The sequence below is a fragment of the Anoplophora glabripennis genome, unplaced genomic scaffold, assembly GCF_000390285.2.
Source record: "Anoplophora glabripennis isolate ALB-LARVAE unplaced genomic scaffold, Agla_2.0 scaffold36, whole genome shotgun sequence".
Lineage (NCBI taxonomy): Eukaryota > Metazoa > Arthropoda > Insecta > Coleoptera > Cerambycidae > Anoplophora > Anoplophora glabripennis.
This window is the reverse complement of record NW_019416310.1, coordinates 332,543-355,862: the sequence shown is the minus strand read 5'-3', so window position 1 is coordinate 355,862 and position 23,320 is coordinate 332,543. Positions and strand designations below refer to the sequence as shown.

Sequence of the window (23,320 nt, the reverse complement as noted above, 5' to 3'; positions counted from 1 at the left end):
TTATTTAAATAACAATTGCTTTATAATAAATGTCCAATATTTTGTCCTTTACTTCAATACATTTTCGTAGTCGAAGAACTGTTTCCCGTTGAACGTTTTCAATTACCTCTGCTGGAATAAGTCTTATTTCCTGGCGTATTCTCTGTTTCAGGTCATCAAGATTATTTGGTCTATTCACATAAACTTCAGATTTCTAATAGCCCCATAAGAAGAAATCCGGTGACCTTGGTGGCCACTCGATAGGACCTGCCCAAACATTTATTTTTTGACGATGCTGTGTGTGACAGACTTGTCTCCAAAGAGGATTTTCAGTTGCCTAGTACCTGCAGTTTTGTCTGTTTAGTTGTCCATTTAAAACAAAAGTAGCCTCATCGGAAAAAATAACACGGACCCACAAAAAAAGCTAAGTTGAAAATACCAGAGACTAGACCCACTTATCCTTATGTATTTTTACGCGCTGAAACCGAATCCATCAAAATTGCTCCATCACCCTCCAGTTATTTTTTTTAAATCGCGAAAAACTACCCCAAACACACGGAAAATCTTCAAATTCTCGCTTGAGCACGGGTCCGAAGGTTGAGATAAACCTGAGAACCAGCACAATAAGACTATTTTATATGTATTTTGACGAGCTAAAACCGAATCCGGAGCCAAAATTGCTCCATCACCCTCCAGTTATTTTTTTTAAATCGCGAAAATCATCCCAAGAATACGGAAAATCGCGTGTTATTGTCTCGAATCTTAACATTCTCTCTTTTTTTTTATCGTACTCTTTTATCTTCAAAAGATCTGTGTAGTGGATACCTTTGTCTTTTTCTGCTATCTGGCTCAGATTCCCTTTTAAGCATCCAACAAAAATCTGCCATCATATTAACATCCCATCGTCCTTGGTACCGACGGTCCATTTCCTTAACGTCTTAAATAAAGATGACTTTTGCTACATTTATGGTAAATTTGAATTTTCTAAACAGGGATTGTATCTGAGGATTCGGTATTAGCTCGTCAAAATACATATAAAATAGTCTTATTATGCTGGTTCTCACGTTTATCCTTGGGACCCGTGCTCAAGCGAGAATTTGAAGATTTTCCGTGTTTTTGGGGTAATTTTTCGCGATTAAAAAAAAACTGGTGGGTGATGGAGCAATTTTGACTCTGGATTCGGTGTCAGCGCGTCAAAATACATAAGGATAGGTGGGTCTAGTCTCCGGTATTTTCAACTTTTTTTTTTGTGGATTTGTGTAATCTTTCGGGTGAAATCTAAGTTTCGATTATTCATCTCAATTGTCTGCTCGCAAAACTGCGTTCTTTGGTCAAAATCGTCTTCTAATAGTTCATGTATCAATTGAGCCTTATAAGGACGATATTTATTTTTTCGGGGTATTTGTGACATAGATCCCGATGACAAATTACAATTCCTGGGGATTGTCCTAACGGCTACATGGGGATTACTAACAGTTTCTAGTAAAACGTCTAATTTAGAATCTTCTGATATGTTTTGCTGGTCCTCATTTCATCATGAACGCACTGTATATAAAATCTCTAAAATCTGTGTATAAAAACGGTTTGTGAACTTTTAAACACAAATGTTTGCCAACAAACAATGTGGACATATTTATCCACAAACACAGACACATTCAGAGAATCGTAATTCTAAATTTTGTATCTTGTACAGGCATAAATGAGTTGTATTCTCTACAAGTCGTAATTATTCGTTTTTGCATGATAATCCTCGACCAGGGAGACCTTCGCCTTCAACTAATAACTCCCACGTTTAGAAAGTCAAAGATCTGGTAATCATATCATTGCACCGATTTACTGTCAAAGAAATTGCAAAAGAGGTTAGGCCCTGATCTGGGTCATGCCAATTTTGATTGAAAAATTGAACATACATCGAGATGCAACAAAACTAGTTCATCGTTTGATGACCTAATATCAGAAAGAAATTCGTGTGGACGTTTGGCGGCAACTCCTTGAACAATGCAATGACGATGAAACATTCATTGAAAGGATCATAATTAGAGACAAAAGCTGGGTTTACGGCTATGACATTGAGACAAAAGTTCAGTCATCACAATGGATTGGCAAAGGATCTTCACGCCCTACGAAAGCACGTCAGTCTCGATCCAAGATCAGTGATACTCACTGTTTTTTCGACATTAATAGAATATACATTTTGAGTTCTTGCTTCAAGGCGATACAATGAACCGTTTGTACTGAAAAAATCCGCAAAAGGGACCATAGTTGTGGCGAGACAGTTCATGGGAGACAAGGACCAATAATGTATAAAATTAATAATAAAGTTCGGTTATTTTCTGAACAGATCTAGTATTTATCATTTAACATTAATCGTTATCGATTTCAACTGAAACTGTAATCCACTATACTTTTGGAACCACTCCATATGCTTGGACACAATTTTGTAGGATTATAGTACGCTTTTGACTCATCAAAAATATGACTAAAAATTTCAAGGCCACTTTTGTTAATATTATTTTCGATTGATATTATCATTCTGCATATAACTTTCTGACGAAAAAGGGTAATCGTTTAAAAAAGCAACGGGATCAATGTATAAAATGTTGCCATGATGTTTGTTGGTGGCACAACATTTGGTGGTTGTATGTAATTAAAAAATAATTAATTAATAAAGTTATATAAACTTATATAATAATTTTCAATAATACTCCAGACTTCTGTTTATGGATTGAACACACGGACAGAGATTTTTTTGTACAAATGAAACATTAATGCGAACTGAGAAAAACTTGTTAGACATCCTATAAAGTTGACAAAAATAAGGTACGTTTCAATGTATCCTTTTAAACTTTCTAAACGAATTAAAGATGCAGTTTTCAGTTCAATTCATTACATCTAACGATTTTTTTTTTATTTTAGAACTACTGCTTACTGCCAAATAATTTACAGATTCGTCCGTACTGTAGGCTACACTTTTATTAGCATACCACTAACTGTTTCAATTTACATACGAAATAGACTTCAGGTGAAAAATTAAATGTAAAACACATCTTTCATTCGCCATGTGACACATTGCCGAGCGTTGGAGGAAATTTGGTCGTTATTTGTTTCTTATTCAATGCCAGCCAGACATATAATTTTGTTCGTAGTGTCAGTTAACCTTCGGGACCCCTGTGTTTACCAAATAATTTTTAGATAACTTATTCAGGTACAACACTCGAACCGCCGGTTTTCCTTGTAATCGTGACATCACAAAAAATTGTCGCCCCGGAATAACTTTGAAGAAATCAAACGTAAACAGAACTAGTAACCTCTACATCATGTGATAAGATATTTGATGAATCATAGGATCTGTTATGGTGAGTCTATTAAAAAAAATAGAAAATGGAAAAATGTATTCAATGAAACTATAAATCATTAAAAATAGTAACAATAAATTTGGATGTGTATTCCATTTTCTGATGAAATTATGAAACCGTTTCTATTTTTTTTTTTGAGGAAAATGGTTTCAGCTACAAAAGATGCGTAAGAAATACAAATTAAGCATTACAAGTCACAGTGATGCGTGATGATTCCAAGAATGCCTTCGCTTGATACGTAAGGAAAAAATTTATATAGTTTCATTGCATTTGCAAACGGCGATGTCAGGAAATGTGATTCATGTGTCCCACTTACGTTTTGCACAATACATCTGCGATAATGTGACACTAATAATATTTGTTAAGTTATACTAACATTTATGAAATTGCACAGATAATAAAAAAATGTGTACCTACAGGACGTTAACCAATAACAGATTTTGAAATGCAAATAGGCATAGCAGAAATTATTAATTCAATTAACATATTCAATAAAAGTCAACAAAAAAATGTTTATGGAATTGGGAAAAATAATTTTGACGGCATCACAGCCATTACGGTAGACTTACCAAGATGGAATTTTAAGTCAAATACTTACATTATGCCTATTTGCTTTGGCGTAATTGCGATCAACCAACAGTTCTGGGTCTCACTTTGTACATTTATTCTTGAACACCTGGTATATGAGACTTTTATCCGTTTCTTGCGTTTACAAAACATATCAAAAATATAGGTGTTGATAAATGTTATAAATGCATTATCAATTATATGGAATTTTTTTATCTAGATAACAGATTTACGTTTTTCTTTGAATTATTTTTATGGTCGAATAAGGAAGTGTGAGGAAGAAATAAATTGCCGTAACATAACAACAACAAACTATTAGCTACTAAAAAAAAGTAAATTAATTATACGACGTTAGTGAAAGACCAAAAAAACTCAATACCGTTTGTTACTTAAATTCTATAATAGATTGCTCTATTAAATAATGTGATTCATAAATATCCAAGATTCGATTGCGAAAATTTCTAATTTTCTTTTATGTTCAACTAATAGATAAATTTATTTTTTGGGACTCATAATTATTATTTCTAATATTACTAAAATTACTGAGTAATCTTCAAAGCAATAATTAATTTTACAAATGGTTAGGCATAATTTATTATACGCAGGAGGATTCCGCAAAATGGTATCTTATTTATAAAAAGGAGTAGGGTAGATGTGAGATTTGCTATTAGAAATAAGTCAAGAAGTTCAGAAGGTAATTTCTAAGATCATTTTAAAGAAGAAAACTTCGAACCATCGTAAACGACTTCATTTTAAGATGCAATTTTAAAATTTGGCAAATATTTCCTAGGCCAAATAGTGGCAGAGACAATGGACAACATAACTGAAAATAACAGAATTTCGACACATATCTGGAACCGCTTATTTTGGTTTTCTTATGACGCCATATTGGACTTTTGTACCATTAGGTAAAACATTAAATATCGAATTCAACGATGTATAATACGATTTATGTTTTATTTAATTTAATCGAAGTTGTCATAAATAAAACAAATGAAAATTTTGACAGTATTGTATAATGTTTACATGAAATGTAACAGAAATTCAAGGGCTGAGTCACATTATGAAGAGATGCATCATGAGAGAAAGCAACTAAATAGGAATACTTTCCAACTTTTGTATAGACAATTACAAGAATATGGTACTTTAAAGAATGTAAGAAATCGTGTTGGTAGTGGAACTGCAAATGAAATTAACGTTTTGGCATAAATTAACATACATCCAGAAATATCCCAAAGATAAGTGGCATATAATGTAATTTACCTAGTTCAAAAAGTGGAAAACATAAATGCCATGATTTTAAATATAAACCAGTGCAAACATTGCATCCTGACAACAGGCAACGAAAATTAGAATTTTGTAAATGGTTTCCAATTTTCCTGTTAAAATAACAATGGACTGATGAAACATTACTGATGAATTGTGGAATGTTTAACAAAAGAACAAACACTTTCTCGCTATTGAAAACCCACGTTTAACAAGGGAAGTACGACCACAAATTCGGCATTCTGTAAATGTTTGGTGTGGCCTTTTCACGACCAGTTATTAGGTCCTTACTGTATTCCACAACATTTAACTGGTTAACTTTAAACGACATGATTTTGAAGAAATTTTAGATAATTTGCCTCTTGAGAAATTGAGAAAGCTAAAATGGTTTCAGCAAGATAGGGCTGGTTCTCATAATGCCAGAATTGTTAAATAATCATTTTTGTATAAATATTTCAACAATTCTTGGATTGGAACTAATGGCGAGCTAGGCTAAATTTAGGCTTTATTTTCAATTTTTGATAATAAAACGTAAACATGTCTAACTTTTCACTTACTGAATATTGTGCCTTTACAAACAAATAATTAAAAAGACTCGAGCACTTATTTATATTAGTGAATGATAGTTTGTTTACTTATAAACTTAAATGTCAAAATGTTTATTTGTTTTCTTATAGCTATATTGTGATTAAAATTAAATAAATCATAAAGTTGGCGTTTTTTGGGTCTTAATAAAATCTCTTTATCCAAGTATTACAAATCATTGAACTCGAAATCTAATGGTGCAAAAATCCAATATGGCGTCCACAAGAAAATCAAAAGTTGGTTATGAAAATATACCTACGGATCTAGGAGTCCTGAAAGATGTTTTAACCTTCCAACAGACAGAACATATCGCCTTATGTATACGTATTGATTTTCGTTACTCTAGTTTCAATAATAAAAAAGATATGGAAAACGAAATTTTCAGTTTTTTTAGGATATTTCAGGGGTAAATCGAAATGGCACGTAAATATGCAATAAGATTATTTTTTCATATCAACATGGGTTCGATTTCGCTTCGTTCCTTAGCGTGTCAAAGTTTTAAAATAAAATATGTTTTTTTTCCAAAAATCGAGATTTCCACTTGAGGGAATTAAATGAAATTTGGATAACTAACTATTTGCAACCGAATACACATTCCTAGGTATTATTATGTTGAACATGAATTGCAGGACCGGACTTGCAAGTCCTTGGATTTAATCAAAGAACAAATTGGTTCTCCGTTGAAGTTTCTAATTTAAATGTGCTCGAAATTTAAAATTTTGAGACACTCAACATTTTTTACAAAATGTTATATTATGTTTATCGAGTTGTTTATTGTAAGTACATTTACAATTCACAATTGATTCTAAATAAATAAATAATTGTTTATATTACATTTAAAATATCTAAGACTCGAGTCAATTTTTGATCAAAATTGAGATAGAATTTAACCCATTAAAAATCTTAACGAAGAACTAATTTTTTGATTAAGTCCAAGGGCTTGCAAGTAAGTTCTGTGCTGTAATTCATGTTCAACATAATAATACCTAGGAATGTGCATTCGGTTGTAAGTAGTTAATTGTCCAAATTTCCCTCAAGTGGAAATCTAGATTTTTGGAAAAAACATTTTATTTTAAAACTTTGACACCCTGTAGCTAAGGAACGATGCGAAATCGGATCCATGTTGATATGAAAAAATAGTCTTGTTTTTAGGATTCTAGTTCAAGAGATACTAATGGTGTACACTTTAAAAGTGACCTCTCTTCGTATTCACTAAAAATTCGCAATAAAATTTCACGCATCAATAGATACCTAATTCACACCTGCCTTAATGCAACACGAATAATTGGAACATCCTTACCTTAAAGGTATTTTCTTTGTAACAGTTTCATCGAAAAAATTGCGTTTGTCCAATCTAAGTCAACTGCGGTTAAATTCCCCTATTCCCAATGACGTCCCAACAAACTGCACATAAGGTGTTTTCAGAGAAAATAGTGAATAGGCACAATTTTTACCTTTCATATAACTGCTTGCAATTCAGCATTTTTAAATACTGTTTTTGTTAGATGAAAAATGAAGTAAACATCATTATTTCAAAGTACTTATTCAAACGAGTTTTTTATTTCAAATAATTATCGATAAAATGTAGAATATACCTAGTAAAACAAAACTTGTTTTTTTATCAGTCTTTACTTGAAACATGTTGGAAAAGCATTTCGTCACCCACACATCCAGTTTTAATTATCCTTTGTGAAAGTAATTTTGCAATGCTAATCAGCAGACTTTCAGAGTTAGCGGAATTGCCTCGTGGCCGCCCCCTCAAACGCGTAGGGGCAATTACTAATGACCATATGCATCAAAGATAGTCACACAGCGAACTGGAATACCTCTATTTGATTTGATAGCGATCGCTTTATATGGATTTCATATGAAATGTGATTCCGATACTTCAGACAACACGAATGACGTCATACATGATCGCGTGTAGCAATTACATGATTTTAATGCTTTATTTATGTTTGTAAAAATTTATTTATATCTAAGTATGTTAAAAAACCAGTACAACAAGGTAGTCAAAATGTTTTATTTCTATAATTCCCAAAAAATAAGGTAGGTATACCTAATTTCCAAGCAAAATTTACGTAGGTATCCTGTATATTTTTATTTAATTTAGGTACTGAAAAAAATACCGTTCCTTTGGGAATTTGTCAATTTAAATAGATAACTACGTAGTTAGTGTATAATATTAAAACGATAATTTACAAAAATTATTTATATTTACAAATAAATCTATCTGTTTTTTAACATTTTTCAGTGGCTGGTAATATTTGAGTTTATTAACTAGAATTTTTCTCCATAAGTAACACGTCAACATGTCTCATTCGAGATCATTTTTCCAGCATCTGTATCAAGATACCGGCAAGCGGCTTATTGATTTGCGTTGATTCCACTTTTTGTGCATAATTTGGTTGTTTAAGTAAACTGATATCTAAATTTTTTTAAATGTGATATAACGAAGGCATTGAGATGTACCTTATAAATATTAAGTGTTAAGCTTAAGCATACTCTTGTAAATATTTCAACTTTTTTAGGTTAATTTAACGTGTACCTAGGTATTTCAGGTAATTTTGCCGAATTAAAAAAAAACATACCTATAAAAGTAGTTTCCCAGTTAATTTAAAGTGCAACAGAATTGCATCAACTTAATCGAAAAAATATTAATTCTTCTTTTTTTTTTGCTGTGTAGTTGAAGATACTTAAGTACCTATACCTAACAGATAGGTAATTTGGATAGGTACCTACCTACTTACTTAAATATTTTCAAAAAATTTAAAATATTATTTTTGATACATATCCGAAGAAAATAAGATTTTAACATGTTAAACAGACAAAAAATACTACCACTATCTATTTTTTTTACCAATAAGTAAGTACTAAATAGACAGTGCAGCAAATGTTCAGATAAATTTTTCGGTAGACTTCAACGAGCGCACAAGGACGAAAAAATTGGGACTATTAATACAAACTTCAACCCTATTAATTCAATCATGGCAACATACAAGACATTGAAAAAAATACAAATACAGTTGCATTGGGCCACTGGGCAATAAATCTCAGCCGTTGACAAGTGGTCGACAAATTTCCTAGCAGTGCAGTGCAACAATGCGGAATTTAGTGTGATTCAGATAATTTTAATTTATTATAGGCACCTTCTATTAATCATTGATATTACAATTGCGAAAGGGGGAAATAATATTATTACATGGCATTTTGGAGACCTTTTGAAACTGAACAAAACGAAATTTACCATCAATATAATAAAATTGTTTGAGGACATAAATAATTAAAATATGTTGTTGGACAAATGAACATATTATAGAAATTTTCTGCACATTATATACAAATTATTATAATTTTTTACATTTATCAGAAAACTTTTTTAAGGAAGCCTGTGAAACTCATTAAATTTTATTGCCAAGCGTTTTTTTACATATTCAACTGACTTCGGAAAGACTATACAATTGATACCCTTCTCTACTTGCCTCCTTACATGACTTACATGATTTCAAAGGCACGCAAAAAAAGAAATGTGGATTGTTCCAAAGATTAGACCTATGTATTATGCATTTTGAGGCGCCGAATCCACTTTTTTTTGTGCGCCTGTTATTATCGTACAATTAAGCAAATTCCCATTCCACCTCGTACTAAAACAATTAAGCCATTAATATAATTATAGATTTTAAACAAAAATAATTCTTAGAATAATTTTCATAATGTATAAATAACTCTTGAAACGACAATGGTAACAATTATACAAACACACATACATATTTTTAACGACTACTAGTTCTCATCTAAATTCTTTGTGAAATAATAGCCGCAGAGACACGCGACGGATATGTACTTATTTATAATTACTCAAATTATAAGGACATTTTCATGCAAACAAGTGGTTGTAATGAGTTAGTTTCGACAAATACTTTTGTCTTGTATTTATTTTTCCAGTTATAAATATATATTTCACCTTTAGCTAACAAGAAACGACAGAGTTTAAAATGTGCTCGAAAGGTATAAAAAATTGATGATTAGAGTAGGTATACTATACCTGTGTGGATCAAAAAGATCAATTTGTTGCAAATATAATTAAATGTTTACTAAACAGATAATATATTCCTGAAAAAACTATTAAGTTTACTTAACTAAAACTAAAGTTTTGTCAGCTGCAACATAGGAAAGCATTTTTCTCGTGTGAAATCAGATATGGAAACAAATTATGAACGCCTTTAGTTGGTCTTTGTACTTCTCTTACATTTCTCCAGATAATAATTATAGACAAAAAAATAGCACCAATTTAATGAAGGAAATATTTTTTAAAAAACGCAGTCACACAGAACAACTCGGTACTACGTTCTACAGATTTTTTTTAATACTTAAGTCTAAGGCAATAATTACATAAGTAGGTAGTTTTCCTTCATAATTTTTCAGTACGAAGAAAAAAAGTCATGCAATATTGATTAACTAGTATTTAATTGATAATAATCATAGTTTCATGAAAATTCAACTACATTCTAAACCATAATGGGCGAAGACGGCAATGGAACACCTGAATTCTCAGATTATTGGAACTAAATAATTTCTGCATCGTCTAATCATTATTAAAAGCCGTAAACATTCCTTGACTTAGATATTTTCGCACGTACATTACTGATTTTTACTTTACCACTCTCATAGAACTTGAAAAAAAAAACAATAATAGAATAATTTAATGCCACTGACGACAATAGACGTACGTGAGGGCACTAGATTTACCACAAATTATCATACTCCAACAAACACTGCAGGCGACTTGATTGCTAAGTAAGAACGATCTGGTAGCTCACGGGAAAACCTTATCGACATTTTTTTTATATATAGCAGTTACATGTAAACTTTATGATTACTGTGAATACCTAAGTTACCTATATAGAAATGGGAAGATTTTTTATGAATACTGGCTTTATCTAATAAAAAACCTGCACGAAAGTGATGCTGATGAGTATCTGTATATTCCTCAAAGTTCATAACTTATAGTAATCTTAATCTTGTTAGTCCTAGATTACACAGGCCAACAAGGAAAATATTCCAGAGATCAGACACTGCGTTTCCGAAGGCATTTGGCGCACTGAATCCGAATCTGGCCTCAGAATTGATCCATCACCCTAGGTTTCCGAGATATTCTAACCTAAAAGTGCAAAAACACGTATTTTTGCTATTTTCAAGGTTATGTAACTTGGCGAAAAAAAATTTTTTTCTTAAAACTGAAAATATCATTGGAAACTACTATCTTTCCCCTTCAAAACGCATTTTTTTATTTGTAAAAAGCTTTATTTTTCGCGGAGATATCGTCGATTAAATATGATCAGTATAGCTACCTTATTAAACTATGGCTCGACCTATAACACAATTAATGGGTATTATGGGTTATTGGGTAATAGGGCTTGAAGTTAACCTTCCTGACGATTAGGGCTCACAGCGCTTAGTGTTGTGGGGTTATAGGGCTTGGGATTAACCTTCCAGACATATAGGGCTTGGGGTTAACCTTCCTGACGATTAGGGCTCGCAGCGCTTAGTGTTATTGGGTTATAGGGCTTGAAGTTAACCTTCCTGACGATGAGGGCGCTCGCTCCGCTTAGTGTTGTGGGGTTATAGGGCTTGGGGTTAACGTTCCTAACAATTAGGGCTAGCAGCGCTCAGTGTTATGGGGTTAGCCATGATGTAATAATATAGCCATACTGGTTATCTTAAATTGACAATATCTCCGCGAAAAATAGAGCTTTTTCCAAATAATAAAATGCGTTTTGAAGGGGAAAGATAGTCGTTTCCAATGATGTTTTCAGTTTTAAGTTACATAACCTTGAATATAGCAAAAGTACGTGTTTTTTGCACTTTTAGGTTAGAATATCTCGGAAACCTAGGGTGATGGATCAATTCTGAGGCCAGATTCGGATTCAGCGCGCCAAATGCCTTCGAAAGCGTAGTGTCTGATCTCTGGAATTTTTTTTTTTGAAATTTTGTCGGCCTGTGTTATTATTAAATATTCATAATCATCAGAAAAACATTGGACTTTTCTTACAAGATTTCTGATATATCTACATATTCCGATGTTACTAAATGAAAATCAGTTTATGAAAGTTGGATACAATTTTCTATTTATTAAGTTTTAGTTATATGGAAAGGACAATGATATTATTTTATAAAATAAAAAATGTATTAGAAAAAACTTACATATTGAAGCGCAAAACGTATCTTCTCGACAGTATCATGTAAGTGTAGAACATTTTGCGTTCGATTCGAAAAACAAATTAAAACTTGCGTTATACAATAAATAACAACTGAATAACAACCAATTTCGCATTGTTATACATGCCTACAAATTGCGGAAACAATTCCTCCTTAGCTACTTTAATGACAACCTTTAAAGACTAATTGGCAATCGGCAACTATTTTGCTGATGACGGTGCCAACGAATATATTCAAGTTTAAGCTGAATTTTATGAACTGACTGTAGGTACTATCACTTTTTCAATAGTCTTCCAAATTTATATTCATGTTTCTCACTTTTAGACATTTGCTTATTTTTACTCAAATGATTAAATTTTCTTCAAGTGGTAAATACCAATTTCTATGGTACTTTTCAATCCGCCATAATAGGTCCACCAATTTGAATTTAAAAATTTTCGAATTAAAACGAGTTATAATAATCCATAATCCTCAAATTTTGAAAGCTTTTCCGATTTTTTACATGCGTCATATTGGATCCGCCATCTTTTATTCAGGAATTTTCAGATTGGGACATCAGATTCGTAATCAGCGACTCTAAAAACTCGGGTAACAAAATTCAGGCAAAAATATTGGCTAGAAAAATGTGTGACTTTTGGGGGTAAGTGGGACCCTGGTCTGTAGTTGGGTTCTAACCCTTTGAGGGATAAGTTATGTTATTTTTTTTAGTATGTTGTCACCCTACATTTATATATTTGGTAGTATTAAATACAAGACTACGGTTTTGCACATTATTTTCCAATAACATTCATTATTTGATCTTAAGGGTGGAATTGACCATCTCGTAGGGGTGGGTGCGGATTTACTTTGCATATATGTCTTTATAACGGTCAAAATATTATTTTAAAAAGGTTTTCTAAAAGTATTTACAAATTGTTGCATTCCATTACAAAACTCATAATATTTCATTCTATTTTAGGTGATGTTTTATTTCAATCTCTTGAGAAATTAAAATTACCTATTTGATTGTTTTGGATAAAAAATTGGTCAAATACTGTAACTTGACAAAAACTAAATATGTATATCATAAACTTTTTTTCGCTTTGTTCGTTTTGTGACGTAGTTTTCTAAAAAATATATAAAAATAGTATTACATTTTTAGTTTTTTGCGGTGTTTTTGATTTTTGAATAAAAAAGTGCTTTTTGAAAAAGTATAGCGTTTTGTTTTGAAAAATTCTCAAAAAATAGTGTGATCTTTTTTTTAATTCTATTTTTTTAAATTTTCTACCGATAATGTACGCTATTAAACCAAATTTCATTATAGAAGTAAATCGCATTGACTAATTACTTAAAATACCAAATTTTTAAAACTACTTCTACTGATATTGTCATTACTAAATATCTAACAATAAATTATTATTAATTAAATAATCCAATTTTTTTTAATATTAAACAGTTTGTTTTGCTTAATGACATAATACTTACATTTTTGACCTTTTGAATTTAGTAAAAATATTTATATACAGGGTGTCCCTGAAAAGGATGGACAACGCTTGACCACAGGTTCCTTGGATGAAAATAAGACTATGTAGCTTAACTTACCTATATACAAAAATTCACGCCTACTGAGATGTAGCCTTCCAAATATAGAACAGATAACCTAGTTTTTTCAAATAATTTGAAAACTGTTTTTCTTAGAAACCTCAAATTTGGTATACTTATTTTTTTATATAAGGGCAATGTAAATATAGAATTTGATGAGAATACATATACAGGATGTTCTCTTTCTAGTGCCTGTGCGCCACTAGCTATTCCGTAACTTTTTTGTGTGTACGCCAATGACGGCAGAATTTATATTTTAAAAAATAAACACTATTTTAGAAGATTTTTTGCCTCTTACAAAATTTTGATATCGTATGGATTTCGAGTAAAATTGTGATTTTTTATACATTAAATAATATAAAATCAGTTTAAGATAATTAGAACAGTCTAGTACGAGGTGCCATATAACAAAGAAACAAATTCATAACAATAATTAAAAGGTTCAGTGTCAAGCTAGGTGTGATTTAATTTTATCTTAGTTTGTTTTTTATTGCAATTTATACTTTTGCTGAACAAACTGATATGTTATTAGTTTTGGGTTATTGTGAAGGAAATTGTTGTGTTACTCTTTGAACATATGTTGAAAGATTTCCTAATCGAAGAATTCCAAATCACAAAACATTTGCTAATGCGGAGACGGTAAACATGACGTTTTTTAGAAAATTTTAAAAAAAGAGTCGAAGAAATTTCTCAAGTAAAAATACAAGGCGTTTAGCGGCAGAGATTGGCTTTCAAAAAGTTCCGTTAATAGAGTATTAAAAGACCAGTTATTACAGGTTACTATCCTAACAGGTGGATAGGTAGAGGAAATAAAGCCCCTTTAAAATGGCCACTTCGATCCCCGGATCTAAACTCATGTAATTATTTCCTTTGGCGAGTGTTGAGGACTACAGTTTATAACTCTTCAGTAAATACAGAAAATGAATAATGGGAAAGAATACAACATGAAATTAATGTTACGAGATAATGCACAATTATGGGGTAAAATTCATTTTAATTTTCGTAGAACTAATACTTGCATCTAAGAACAAGGAAGTCACTGAGCATTTACTGTAATATTATTTTAATGTGATTACAAATATCAATTTAGGTATTTAAAATGTTAATGTTGACTTTCTTACATTATTAGTTGATAACGTTTATTTAAAATATTAGTGTTGATTTCTATTTTATTGATTGATAATACTAAGATTAAAAATGTGTAGTTATTTTTTTTAATGTGATATTTTTTCATTATTATTCCCTGCTTTGAGGCTGCAGTTATAAATTATTTTTTACAAATCGGAATATTTGTCTATATTTAATGTATAGAAAATGCCAATTTTACTCGAAATCCATAAACGATATCAAAATTTTGTAAAAGCAAAAAAATCTTCTAAAATGGTGCTTATTCTTAAAAATATAAATTCTGGCCTCACTGGCGTACACACAAAAAAATTACGGAATTCCCAGTGGCGCACAGGCACTAGAAAGAGAACATCCTGTATATGTATTATCACCAAATTTTTTATTTACTTTACGCTTATGTAAAAAAATAAATGTACCAAATTTGAAGTTTCTCAGAAAACTAGTTTTCAAATTATTTGAAAAAACTAAGTTTTCTATTCTGTATTTAGAATACTATGTCTCAGTAGGCGTGCACTTTTGTACGTAAGTTAGACTAAATATTCTTATTTTCATCCAAGGAACCTGTGGTCAAGTGTTGTCCATCCTTTTCAGGGACACCCTGTATAGATAGGTTATTGACGAAATAAAAAAAAAATCAATTTCTAGGACAGTTGTTGACGGATTTTATTTTCTGTATTATTCCATTAAAATTCCTGCCAAGAGCCACTTCGAAGAATTGTCTTACGACTACTTAGGTACAAAATGATTAAAATTTATTATATTATTTTCGTTATTTAATCAAGTGAACATAACTCAATTTTTTAATATTGAAAAAAAAACTGGAGATATTTAATAATGACAATATTGGTAGTTTTAAAAATATGATATTTTTAGTAATGTCATCGCGATTTACTTCTATAACAAAATCTGATTTAACAGCGTGCAATAACTTAAAAAATTAAAATGCAAAATATAATTCGAAAAAAAAACAATAAAAAAGATTCGCCTCTAGAACCTCTCATTTTGCATATCGAGAGACGATTTTTTTGACTTTTTCAAAGAAAAAAATTAAGCCATTCTTTTTCAAAAAGCACCTTTTTGGTTTAAAGATCGAAAAACACCTCAAAAAACTAAAAATGTATTATTTTAAATATATTTGTTTTATAAAACTACATCTCAAAACGAGCAAAATTAAAAAAAAAGTTTGATACCTTTAGTTTTTGATAAGTTACAGACAGGTATCTGAAAATTTTTTACCCCAAATATTCCAAAGTTCATTGGAATACTTGAGGGGTTGAAATAAAGTTTGAAAAAATTCGTGAAAGCTACTCTAAATGGGTACTAACAATAAAATCGGGAAAATTAAAAATGGTCCGGTCACGAACTTAGTGATTTGACATACCTAGAATGCCCCGTGTATATTTGATCTTTTTCACAGAAAACTTTTAAGAACTTTGTATGCATAAAGAGGAGCCTATGCTGAAGCAAATGACAAAAAGTGGTAACCATAGAAAAGACCCATCAGACTTGACTCGTTCAAGGAGACGAGCTATTATACTACGCACAATATAAGTGGAAACGGCTAGTAGATGATACATACATACGTTATTACAATATTTGGTTATGCAAATGAACTTTATTGCGTAAACGTGGAAACAAACACGTAGTAGCTCCGCTACAGTCTGGTACAACTAATACGATTACCGCTCATAATAAGATGTTAAAGATAATGCTAATGAATCTTTCATTTGCATTCAAACTGTACACGATTTTTTATCGCAGTTCTTTTAGATGCATCTAAAGATTTCTCGTGGTATTTTTAAGTAACGTACGAGTGATTTTTACAGAAGCTAACGAAGTGGTAAACATTGGGTATAATGTATTCGGTGTAATGTATTCATTGACTTCAAATTAATTGTAGTTAGACAAGGGGATTTTTTTAAATTTGAATACAATAAACGTCATCAATTAAATATAATGCAGGTACTCTACAAGTAGATACAGGAAACTACAGTATTTACTTCTAGAATAATTTTGGACAAAACTGTAGCAGGTGTTGAAAAGCGCTATTCACCGTCTGTCATTCGTTTGCAGCACGAAATTTTACCTGATTCACATCCCACGTATTTAGCCGGTAATTGTGTAGAATTTACTAACAAAGTCAAATATCTTGAAGTCGAGTGGAGATATACTCAAACCACAAAGATTACCTGAGAAATTCATCCTATATTTTTAACATAATTTTTTGTCCAGAGAGAAATCTTTAAAACATTTAAAAAAAGATATAACAATGTACTGCTTAGTCACAAGTAAAGAATTTTAAAAATTTAGATAACGCGATAAAAGTTTTGAAACTGCATATACGAGGTATTCCGAAAATGCGACCAAAAAATTTTAGGGGAAGATAGAAAAACGAGAAAGGTTTTTTTTCAATAAAATTTGGGACAGGTAAGTTTTTCATTGTACTAAATGTCATCGTTGTTAGTTTTTTACCATCTCCTTGAAGTAGCTAGCTGCTATCTCCTCCAGTGACATTTTGTGACAACTTTTTTAGGGTTTTACAGTGTGTCATAGATAATTGGACTCTAGGTGCCTAAAAAAGATGTTTTTAGACTTTAAAGCAGCATTTAAGGCATCTGTGGAAGGAAATGTAGTTACAACTTAAGCACAGTTTAAAATTTGTACCAATACAAAAGATTGTTACACACACAAAATTTTGTTGAAATTGTACCATCTAATAATTTTTAGATATCTATAGGATATTGGTGATCGAAATGTAAAATTTCGTTGATTAAAATATAAGATAAAGAAGAATTTCGTCCAAGATTGAAAATAATTATTCTGCACTAGTGGGAAATGTTTTCTTATTTAAAGGATATTTGTACGAAAGCAAAATGTGTATTTCTCAATATAAATTTACCTAATATTCGTGATTTGTGTATTATCTACAACATATTTTTTAAATTAAGGTTTATTAATGTGATTAGAGGTTGTGTGCTTATGAAAACCAGTGAGGTGTTAATTTTTGTGTTTTCAACTGTCAATTTTCTGTTCTAAATTAATCACCTCTTTGTATACTACAGAGCTTTCATAAATGATTACAAGCTACGTCACCACTAATTTTATTTGGAATAGTAATTTTATTTCATTCACATTGGCAATTCAATTTTGATAAGATTAAAATTATTAAAATAATAATATCAACACTACGTTAAAACCCATGTGGTGATTGGTGCAATTTTTCATCAAACTTTATTCAACCAATCAGCGATCATATTATCTACAACGGTTTGTCATATTTTAATGTAAACAAATCATTACGACCGATGTAAGGACTTTTAATGGACCCTATCAATCGTGCAATGTTGGTTGCCTAAGTTCAGCGGTCGCGTGGTTTGAAATCATTTATGAATGCTCTTTAGTTGTGTGCAAATACTTGGCTATTGCTATAACAAAAGCTTGGCAAGTTACTTGACTAAATGTATTTTGTTACATGTAATATAATATACAGTGTGTCCCACTTTTCAGGATAACAGGTCTGGAAAAATGTAAGAAGGCTGTGGACTTTCCGCAAGTCAATTTTTTTACAAATACTACCCTGAAGGGAGGTTATATTTTACTAATCATTTTATTGATGTGTCAAAAGCCTGGCCTACTATGATTTTTTAAAAGGGTCGTTTTTCCTGAAAGTAGGTATTAGGCATTTTTTTTATTAAAGAGATAATATTACCGGGCTATTCAACATCCACTAAAATAATACCCATAATACCAAATATGAACGACAAATGTCTATTGAGTGTTTTTTTATGTGGTGCCAACCTTCGAAAAATCAGACAACTAAAAATTATAATAAGCAGGTCAAAGATCGCCATGAAAGTGAAAACAAATACCAATCAGACAAAGAAAGAATATAGGCACTATTTCAAAATCTAAACAGGATTTTGTTTGATTCTAAAAAAAACGATATTAAATTTCAAAACCTAAACAGGTTTTTCTTTGAATCTAAAGAAATGGTCACGCTCCAGCAAATAATCGATATAAAATTTCAAAAACCTAAACACTTTTTCGTTTGATTCTTTAAAAAATCGCCAAATCTTGCCCAGGCCCCCCGATCTCGTGAGGACCGACCCCCAAACCCCTCCTTAACCCGGCCCTGAAAACCAGTCACTAATTTTTTAAATTAGAATTTGCAGTATGAAACGAAAACAGGTTTTATTCCATATGAAATTCCCCAAAAGGCAAACTCACAATTGTTTAAAAAAATTAAATTATATGTAGGTAGGTACACATCTAAAGTTCTCCTGTATATATTTTACACTAAGAAATTTTTAGCTAATTAAAATTTCCAGGAGAGCCGCTGTGACATCAAGGCAATAAACAAATTTAAACAAAAACAACCGAGTCTCAGTATGCACGGCGGCGCACAATAGATTGCCCGGTTACTTATTTGCCTCGTCAGCCACACGAGTGCTCGGCATTTCACTTCAACGCGGACGCCTCTTTAATATTTTGTTTACATGTACGTACACATCGACGGTGGCTTGTTTTTTTTTTTAGAAATGTAGAAGTTATTCAGACCGCATAACTCCTCAATGTCATCGCCGAGGCACGAAGCAACCTCCAGCGAGGTTTATGTTGCGGTGGACAATAAGTTTACCTGGGAAATGACGCGGAAATTCGGTTTATGAATTCTGTGGGTGCAACGGCGCCGTAAAAAGACCATTACCGTTTGATGGCCCGTCTAACCCTCGAAAACGACGTGGAGAAATGTCGGTCCAATTGGAAATCACCTGATGATTAGGATTAAGTAACCTGCAAGGACTTTGTTTACGAAAAAAAAAAACAATAAAAAATAATACTAGGAATTAAATATCATTATCATTTTTCTAAAATAATCATTACCGTCAAAATTGTGACGTTCTTATTGAGGGTACTGTCGTGGAACGACTTGATTGGCTACCAGTTCTGGCTGAATCTGACCCTATGTGGCACTGGGCGGCGGCGGCGGTGGCCTTTCTCGTAAATTATTTATTTGGGCATGTAAATAATAATGTGCATGTATGTTGATTCGGATTATAAAAAAAAAAGTAAAATTAATAATAATGTCTAGTACACACTTTGGGCGAGCATCCATCTCCGCTTAAACTACTGCAGATGCCCAGACTCGACGTCCACTCACTTTCAGCTTTGGTGTCCAGTATCCCTTGGTTTGGCGGATGGCCCTCTTGGACTCCGGTGAAATGACGTTTCAAAATTCCAAATTTCTCTAGATTCTCTAAATTAATGATGGACATAATGTTGTATGTATTAGGTCCAAATTTTGCAATTTTCGAAAATTTTCTGAATTTCCGAATTCGGACAAGATATTCGCCCTCGAGACGTAATTCGCGTCGTCGGGGATGGGGACTACGACGTCGAGGTAGGCGGAACCTCATGAAGCGGTTTTTGGACGCGGCGACAGGAAAATTGGGAACACAGGTGAATACCGCACCGGCGATTGGCTCCATCTATTAGTAGTCCAATCAATCTGTAACGGCCTTATGTTAAATTTACAAAAAATACCACCTGAAAATAAAAAATATGGTGATACAGGAAAAATTTTTTTAAGAAAGACAGTGTATTTTTCCTGTGGCGCATAAACAGCGAAGTTAACCTAAAAAATTCATAAACGTAAAAAAAGGTTTTTCGCTACTAAAAAAAACTCCCATCGAAAAAAGTTAAATGAGAAAGTTGTAGGTAGCTATTAAAAAACCTATTAATTCGTATTTTTAAATATATCGATTAGGTACTATATTACTTTTCAAGATATATCGAAGAAACCGTCAAAAATCGACTTTTTTGTTTTCGCTGTATCTCTTGCAAATTAAGGTTTTGAAACTTGTTGCTTGCTGTAAATGCAGCCCTCGGCAAGCAAAAAAAGTATATTTTTTTTAAATTAAAAAATATTAAAAATTTTTCGAGTTATATCGATTTTTTCGAAAAAAAGGTCTCGAATATCGTCTCTTCTTGCTCGACGAATAGTCGTAGATCGTAGAGAAACGAATCAGAGCTCATTTTTTTCCTTACGAGTTGTACTTTCATGGTAAAAAAGAGTGATAACGATTTTATTCATTTCAAGTGACCAAAGATGACTTTGAAAAAATTTTTTGCTCGCGTTTTTCTTGAATATCCATTTCGATTTTCATTTCTCGATAATGTCAATTACAAGAATCGATTGCTGGATTTTTTACACGGATTTAAAAAAAAACATTGCTCTACGACCATATGGAGCCGAGATAATTTTTTTTTTTTCAAAAAATTCCACAAGCCGCTATTTAAGTGCTATAACGTCCATTCTTACAGAGATTGAAGTTGAAGACTTATATTTTCAATAAAAAAATACTGTGGTTCGTTTTAGTCACTTCTGGTACAAAAATATTCATGGAGTACATTTTTTATTTTCACAGCATATGTAATGTTTCAGTTCTTCTCTTCAATTCCCTCGATTGTGATTCATTTTCTTCTTCTTCCATGGTTTCGTTTCCTATATTTTCCACGCAATCAACTTCATTTTCCACATAATTCGTTGCATAAATGAGTGATTCAAACGCGTCAAAAGAATCATCGTCTAATTGAATGTTTGGAGTTTCAAGATTTTCACATTGAGATGCATCACAATGTAAACAAACACTTGTACATTTAAAAAAATTTTTTTTACAACCACAGACTTTATTTTTGCAACCGCTGACGCAGCTACATGATACTTTTTTCAAAGGTAACAGCCTTTGAGGTTGTTGTAAACGTCATATTTTGTTACCGGCCGAGTAGCGTTACCCCCACTCCGCCGCCCGCTACAGTTAGCTCGCGCTGCGCTCGAATGATTCGGTTCGACGCACAATTAAAAATGCAGAAGTGGCTAAAATAAACCACAGTATTTTTTTTATTAAATATAAGTCTTCAACTTCAATCTCTGTAAGAATGTACGTTGTAGCACTTAAAGAGCGGCCTGTGGAATTTTTTGAAAATAAAAATTTTCTCGGCTCCCGGTCGTAGAGCAACGGTTTTTTTTTTAAATCGCGTAAAAATGCCAGCAATCGATTCCTGTAATAGACATAATCGAGAAATGAAAATCGAAAAAGATATTCAAGAAAAACGCGACCAAAAAATTTTTACTTTTTACAAAATCGTCTTCGAACACTTGAAATGAATAAAATCGTTATCACTCTTCTTTACCATGAAAGTACAACTCTTAAGGAAAAAAATGAGCCCTGATTCGTATCTCTACGACTATTCGTCGAGCAAGAAGCCGATTTTCGAGATGACCTTTTTTTCGAAAAATCGATATAACTCGAAAAATTTTTAATATTTTTTAATTTTAAAAAATGTTACTTTTTTGCTTGCCGAGGGCTACATTTACAGCAAGTAACAAGTTTCAAAACCTTAATTTGCAAGAGATACAGCGAAAACAAAAAAAAGTCGACTTTTGACGGTTTTTTCGATACCTATATCTTGAAAAGTAATATAGTAATCAATATATTTAAAAATACGAATCGATAAGTTTTTTTAATAGTTACCTACAACTTTCTCATTTAACTTTTTTCGATTGGAGTTTTTTTTTATTAGCAAAAAACCGTTTTTTTTACTTTTATGAATTTTTTAGGTTAACTTCGCCGTTTATGCGCCACAGGAAAAATACACTATCTTAAAAAAAATGTTCATGTATCACCATATTTTTTGTTTTCAGGTGGTATTTTTTGTAAATTTAACATAAGACCGTGACAGATTGATTGGACTACTAAGACAATTTTCCTGTCGCCGCGTCCAAAAACCGCTTCATGAGGTTCCGCCTACCTCAACGTCGTAGCCCCCATCTCCGACGACGCGAATTACGTCTCGAGGCCGAACATCTTGTCCGAATTCGGAAATTCAGAAAATTTTCGAAAATTACAAAATTTGGGCCTAATACATACAACACTATGTCCATCATCAATTTAGGGAATCTAGAGAAATTTGGAATTTTGAAACATCATTTTCACCGGAGTCCTTTGTTTCGAAAAATCGATATAACTCGATAAATTTTTAATATTTTTTAATTTAAAAAAAAGGTACTTTTTTGCTTGCCGAGGGCTTGACGGTTTTTTCGATATATCTCGAAAAGTAATATAGCAATCGATATATTTAAAAATACGAATCGATAGGTTTTTTTAATAGCTACAACTTTCTTATTTAATTTTTTTCGATTGGAGTTCAAGTTTTTTTTTAGTGAAAACCCGTTTTTTTAATTTAATGAATTTTTTAGGTTAAGGGCCCCATATTCTTTAAATAGTGTTTTCCGCAAAGACAAATAATTTCAAACATTTAATAACTGAATAATCCAAAGCTTATCAAATAATAGGAATGTTATGTCATGCCATCTGATTATTTTCAAAGACGCCGCAGTAAAACGAATAAACAGGTGCAAAAAACGATCAAACCATCAAGGTTTTAGGTACTGAAATCTACGAAAATACTAACTTTTTTATATATAATTCCACATGTAAATATTCTTATAACATTTACTTGCTTAGTCCTACATATAAAATTGTTTACTTTTATTTATAAGTACGTGAAAATAATTCTTAAAATGTGGGGTTAGAATAACAGCAAACGCATGTTTTACAAACGCTTTTTTTTAGTTATTA

The 23,320-nt window shown here is 31.7% G+C and overlaps 1 protein-coding gene across 2 annotated transcripts in view; it reads right to left on the bottom strand.

Annotated features, from left to right (window-relative positions):
* Nucleotides 1-23,320, bottom strand: part of LOC108915940 (tyrosine-protein phosphatase corkscrew) — a 71,329-nt gene that overhangs the window by 24,610 nt on the left and 23,399 nt on the right. The window lies entirely within an intron of this gene.